General features: G+C 38.1%; 1 non-coding gene across 1 annotated transcript; it reads left to right on the forward strand.

Annotated features, from left to right (window-relative positions):
* Window positions 1-4,176: 4,176 nt before the first annotated feature.
* On the forward strand, window positions 4,177-4,279 carry LOC116633469. Its single transcript, XR_004299732.1, has one exon. It is a non-coding gene; the product is annotated as a U6 spliceosomal RNA (small nuclear RNA).
* Window positions 4,280-7,156: the final 2,877 nt, after the last annotated feature.

Genomic DNA, 7,156 nt, shown 5'->3' on the forward strand with positions numbered 1-7,156 from the left:
TCTATCAAAACCCACCTGCCCTGTGTTTCCTTCCCAAGGTCTCCTGTTACCTCTTAATCTGACGAACTCTTCCATGGTAAGGAATCAATAATGGCCCTTCCTAGATCTCATTTGCATTATAGCAGAAGAAAACACTAAGATGTATTTAAGTAGTAGGGTACATATTGAGTACGGTTGTATGTTGGGCATTATGCTCTACGTACATCAGCAGACATGGTCCATTCCTAGACTCAAGAAGCTTACATTCCATTAAATTAGGTCAATGTGGTAAGTGCTATGGTAAAGTTTTATATAAAAAGTCCCAGAAGCCCTCACCTTTATGTTCAAATGACTTTTAAGAAGAGCACCAAGATGGTTGAATGGGAAAAAGAATATTCTTTTCAACAAATGGTACTGGGACAACTGAATATTTACATGTTAAAAAAACAAAAAACACAAAATTGGGCCTCTCTCGCATACCATATGCAGAAATTAATTGCAAATGTATCAAAGATCTAAATATAAGAGTAAACTAGAAAACGCAGAAGAAAACATTAGAATAAGCCTTCATTACCTGGGTTAAGCAATGGTTTTCTAGATACAATACCCGAAGCACAAGAAACCAAATTAAAAATAAATAAGTCGATCTTCATCACGATTATGAAAAACTTTTGTGCTTCAAAGGACACCATCAAGAAAGTGAAAAGACAACACACAGAAGGGAAGCAAAAACTTACAAATCAAATATATGATAAGAGACTAATATCCAGAATATGTAAAGGACTCCAGAATAGAAATTTTTCCTAAGAAGACATACAAATGGCTAATAAGCATATAAAAAGATGTTCAACTTCCTTAATCATTAGAGAAATGCAAATCAAAATCACAAGGAGAACTTCATCATGCAAATTAGGAGGGTATAATTAAAAGGACAGACAGTAACAACTGTTGAGAAGGATGTAGAAAAATTGAAACCTTCATACACTGCTGGTGAGAATGTAAAATGGTAAAGGCACTTTGAAAAACACTTTGGTAGTTCCTCGAAATGTTAAACATAGAGTTACTATAAGACCCTGACTTTCCACTCCTAGATACATACCCAAGAGAAGTGAAAACATGTCCATACAAAACCTTGTACATGAATGTTCATACCAGCATTGTTCATAATAGCCAAAAATTGGAAACAACCCACATGTCTATCAATTGGTGAATGGATAAACAAAATGTCGCATATCCATATAGTGGAATATTATTTGGCCATAAAAAGGAATGACATACTGATATATGCTGCAACATGAATAAACCTTAAAAATACTATACTAAGTAGAATGGCAAAAATGGGCAGGGAAAGAAACAACAAATGTTGGAGAGGTTGTGGAGAAAGGGGAACCCTCTTACACTGTTGGTGGGGATGCAAGTTGGTACAGCCACTTTGGAAAACGGTGTGGAGGTGCCTCAAAAATTTAAAAATAGAGCTACCCTATGACCCAGCAATTGCACTACTGGGTATTTACCCCAAAGACACAGATGTAGTGAAAAGAAGGGCCATATGCACCCCAATGTTCATAGCAGCAACGTCCGCAATAGCCAAACTAGGGAAAGAGCCGAGATGCCCTTCAACAGATGAATGGATAAAGAAGATGTGGTCCATATACACAATGGAATATTACTCAGCCATCAGAAAGGATGAATACCCAACTTTTACATCAACATGGATGGGACTGGAGGAGATTATGCTAAGTGAAATAAGTCAAGCAGAGAAAGTCAATTATCATATGGTTTCACTTATTTGTGGAACATAAGGAATAGCATGGAGGACACTAGGAGAAGGAAGGGAAAAATGGGGGGGGGATTGGAGGGAGAGATGAACCATGAGAAACTAGGGACTCTGAGAAACAAACAGGTTTTAGAGGGGAGGGGGGAGGGAGGATTGGTTAGCCCAGTGATGGGTATTAAGGAGGGCCCGTACTGCATGGAGCACTGGGTGTTATACGAAAACAATGGATCGTGGATCACCACATCAAAAACCAATGATGTATTGTATGGTGACTAACATAACATAATAAAATTAAAAGAAAAAAAAATATTATACTAAGTGAAAGAAGTCAGTCACAAAAGTATAGCGTACGGTTCTGTTTATGTGAAATATCCAGAATAGGCAAAACCATAGAGAAAGAGAATAGATGAGTGGTTTGCCACTCTCAGGGGCGGAGAGGAGTAAGGGAGTGACCACTAATGGATACAGGGTTTCTTTTAGGGGTGATGAACAGTTCAGAAATCAGATTGTGGTGATGGTTGCATAACTCAGAATATTCTAGAAGCCACTGAACTGTATGCTTTAAATGAGTGAATTTTATAGTTTCTGAAATATATCTCAATATATCTGTATATGAAAAAGTCTGAGAAATATGGAGTAAATTTGAAGAGAAGGGAAATCTTTATGAAGACAATGACATTTGACCTATGGATTAAAGACAGAGGAGTAGTTTTCTGCATAAAGTAAAAGGACTTTTCAGCCAAAGAGAAAAGCAAGAGATTGTGAACCACATGGTACAGCTGACCCTTGAACAACACTAGTTTGAACTGTATGAGGTCCTCTTATACCTGGAGTTTTCCAATAAGCACAGTACAGAACTGTAAATGTATTTTCTTTTCCTTATGATTTTCTTAATAACATTTCTTTTGTCTACCTTTATTGTAAGAATACAGTATATAATACATATAACATAAATAAAATGTATTTATTGACTCTTTGTTATCAGGTTTCAGTAGGCTATTAGTAGTTAAGTTTTGGGGGAGTCAAAAGTTATGCATGGATTTTCAACAGCTCAGGGGGCAGCGCCCCAACCCCTGCCATGTTGTTCAAGGGTCAACTATATTCGGGAAATGTGTGACCAAGTCATGCCTAGAAAAAGGTTTGTGGGAAATAAGAATAGGAAGGAGGGAGTGTGCCTGGGTGGCTCAGTTGGTTAAGCCTCTGACTCCTGGTTTTGGCTCAGGTTGTGATCTCAGGGTCATGAGATCGAGCCCTGTGTCTGTCCACACTCAGGTGGGAGTGTGCTTGAGATTTTCCCCCTCTCCCTCTGCCCCTCCAGCTCATGTTCTCTTTCAAATAAATAAGTAAATCTCTAAAAAAAAAAAAAAAAAAAAAAAAGTAAGAATGGAAAGGAGGGCCTGGATTAGCCAGTCTCATCAGGAAAGAGAAGGAGTGACCAAAAAGGGGCAATTAAAGAGAATGCGATGAAGAGATTGACCACAGAGGTGTGGACAGAGGTAAAAGAATCCAAAAGGAATGTTGAAGCTCACCTCAGACCAACAACAGCAGGAAGTTGTTACGGTCCCTAAGCCTGAGGTCGAGTGGAGGAGGCAATGAGCAGAACTTAGTGAGAGCCATAGCTACAGGAAAGAATCAAATTGATTTGGACGCGAGGTGGAGGAATGCAGCCACTGCCAGCCCTTAGAGGGAAGAAGCCCAAGGGTGGGGCAGGGGATGGACTACCGTGATTGCTATCTTTCCCACCCTCCAGTCTCCTGTCAGCTGACCCACAAGGCAGAGCACAGAACCTGTTGATATAGTCCATGCAGGTCAGCCTCCTGGGGTGGAGAGCCAGGCCAAGTGTGAAGAGTGAGTCTGGAGAGGAAACAGCTCAGGGCCAGATCATAAAAGACCCGTGTGCCTTGCCAAGCAGTCTGGACTTTGTCCTGCAGAAAAGAGGAAACCATAAAAAGGGTTTAAGTAGGGAAGTGAATGTAATGTGATGGTTTAGATGGGGAGAACCTAAAACTGGTTCTCAAAGTATGGTACCCAGACCAGCAGCATCTGCATCACCTGGGAACTTGTCGGAAATGCAAATTCTTGGGTCCCCTCACTAAATTATGGGCGTGGGACCCAGCAATCTGTATTTTAACAAGCATCTTCAGGTGTGATTCTGGTGTGTGTCGAAGCTGGAGAACCACTGGCCTAGGACATTATTCCTGAGTCACATGCTCTGCAGAATTACTGGAAAATACTTAAGTGTAGTAGATATTCATAGAAATAGTCTGGAAGGATATACTTCAAAATATTAATAATTCTTATCTCTAGGTGGTAAAATTACATGGGTTTTACTTTCTTCTTTTATTTGTATTTTAGTGAATTTTCATAATGCACATGCATTTTGAGATAAGAAATATAAGTTATTTAAAAGAGAAGGCAGCGCTTGCTTCAGCAGCATATACTAAAATTGGAACAATACAGAGAAGATTAGCATGGTCCTTGCACAAGGAGGACATGCAAATTCATCAAATGTTCCATATTTTTAAAAAAATAATTCAAAAATAAAAGAGAAGGCAGAAAATATAATGGAAATATGTTAATACTTAAACACTTAAAATTTTAAAAATATGTGTATATAACTAAATTACCATGAACAAAGTTAAAAGCGATGTCAAGCTGAGAAGAATTTGTAAATTATATGACAGTGGGTTGATAAGAAAAAGAATATCCCAATGTAAAAGTTGGCTGAAGTCATAAACCATAGTCTAAAAAAGAAGAAATGTGAATGAGAATTCGCAATGAGAATGAATAAGAATGTGAATTTTTAAAGATGTGGATATGACTTTTTAAAAAAAATGTTGCCAATAATCAAAGAAATGAAAAATTAAAACAATGCACACTTTTTGCTTATCTGATTGGCAAAGATTGAGTAGTACAGTTTTGTGAGATTGTGGAAAATGAATATTTTATCATGGTTTCAATAAGAATATAAAGAGTTACAAAATTTTTAGATGGAAATTTCAAAATATCTTCTGAAAGCCTTAAAATACAGTTTTTGATCAGATAGGAATTTTTCCTGAGAATATAATCAGATAATTGTCCATAAGTGTATGTTTACTTACTAAACATTGAAAAGATGCTTAACTACACTACTAATCTGAGAAACTGGACTGAAAACAATAAGCTATATTTCATCCATGACACTGTCAAAGCTTAACGTTTTTTCCAAAGTCAAGCATTGTCAAGGTTCTGAAAATCCAGATGTGTATTGTTGGTATACCCACTTTGGAAAACAAGTTTGACACTGTCTATTAAAAAAAATATTATGCTTACTCCGACCAGTGACTCTCCCTTTGGTGTCTAACCTAGAGAAGCTACACATCTGCAAAGAGAGAGAAATAAGCACATGCATGTTCACCTACTATTCGTAATAGAACCCCCACAAAAAAGAGGAGCAGCCTAAATTTCCATACATAAGGAACAGATAAATAAGAGACAGTAACATTGTAGGGGCACCTGGGTGGCTCAGTTGGTTAAGTGACTGCCTTGGGCTCAGGTCATGATCCTGGAGTCCCAGGATCGAGTCCCGCATCGGGCTCCCTGCTAAGCAGGGAGTCTGCTTCTCCCTCTGACTCTTCCCCCCCATGTGGTCTCTCTCTCTCATTCTCTCTCTCTCAAATAAATAAATAAAATCTTTACAAAAAGAGAGAGATAGTAACACTGTAATATGAAGGAATGAGTTAGATTTCTATAGAACTACACAGGAACAGATTATCAAAAAGATTACTGAAAGAGGGCGCCTGGGTGGCTCAATTGGTTAAGCGACTGCCTTCAGCTCAGGTCATGATCCTGGAGTCCCGGGATCGAGTCCCACATCGGGCTCCCTGCTCAGCGGGGGGTCTGCTTCTCCCTCTGACCCTCTTCCCACTCGTGCTCTCTCTCATTCTCTTTCTCTCAAAAAAATAAATAAAATCTTTTAAAAAAAAAAAAGATTACTGAAAGAAAAAGCAAACTACAGAATGATATATGCAGAACAATACTGTTTATGTAAAAAAAATAAGATTTTACTAAATGTTTTTGATACATATAGGATGTATGTATATTATGTATAAAAATGGATTACAATGTGCACCAAACTCATCATAGTTACTTCTCTCCAGAGAAAGGAGGGGACCAATTTAGAAGACAGTCACCAAAGGGAGTTTTCATTTTACTTAGAACAGTCTCATCTCTCTTTTTTTAAAGAAGAATATTTGTATACTTTAAAAATATTTGTATACTTTAAAAACACATGGAAAAGCTGGGAAATAATGTCTTGAAACATCAATAGTAATTAATTTTGGGTAGTGGGAAATGGGTATTAGTTTCTGCTTTTTATGTTTTATTTATTAAAAATTCAAGCTCTTCCCCAAAAGAGATGTATATAAAGAATCTTTACCATAGCTTTGTTGAAGAAGAAGAGGAAGGAGGAGGAAGGGGGGGGAGAAGAAGAAAGAAGGGTGGAGGGAAGGAAGGAAGGAAAGGAAAAAAGACAAAAAAATCTGAAAGGCTCTATGGTATATGATTCTGGCTGCTAGGGTTTGGGGGAAGAAGGGATGAATAGGAGGAGCACAGAGGATTTTGAGGGCAGTGAAACCACATTGTATGATATTTTAATAGTGGATATATGTCATGTTATATGTGTTCAAACCCACAGCACGGATGACACCAAGTGTGAATCCTAATGTAAATTCGGGACTTTGGGTGATAATGATGTGTCAGTGTAGGTTCACCAATCATAACAAATGTACCGCTCTGATGAAGGATGTAGATAATGGGGAGGCTGTGCCTATGTGGGGGCAGAGGGTATATGGGATATTTCTGTACCTTCCTCTCGGTTTTGCTGTGAACCTAAAACTACCCTAAAAAAATAAAGTCTATTTAAAAAAAACAACCTAAAAGTTCCAACATAGAGAGTTGATAAAATTATGGTATACTGTAGAAGAAAGGTATGGTATACCTTTCCTTTGGTAGAAGAAACTATCATTAACAACAATAATAATATGAAGACATTTTTAAGTTTACAGGGAAGTATAAGATTAAAGTTTTTAAAAAGGCAGGTGCAGGGACCCCTGGGTAGCTCATCGGTTAAGCGTCTGCCTCGGCTCAGGTCATGGTCCCAGGGTCCTGGGATCGAGCCTGCATCGGCTCCTTGCTCGGCGGGAAGCCTGCTTCTCCCTCTGCCCCTCCCCACTGCTTGTGCTCTCTCTCTCTCTGATGAATAAATAAATAAAATATTTTTTAAAAAAAGGCAGGTGCAAACAGAATTAATCTTAGGAATCCATTTTGTGAAAAAGAACATTTCTGAAAGATGGATCTATGGCAACTTGTCTTATAGCTTATCTGTATTTTCTCACTTAAGAGAGCCTTATTAATTAAAAT

Source organism: Phoca vitulina, unplaced genomic scaffold (genome assembly GCF_004348235.1).
Source record: "Phoca vitulina isolate PV1807 unplaced genomic scaffold, GSC_HSeal_1.0 scaffold7, whole genome shotgun sequence".
NCBI classification, from domain to species: domain Eukaryota; kingdom Metazoa; phylum Chordata; class Mammalia; order Carnivora; family Phocidae; genus Phoca; species Phoca vitulina.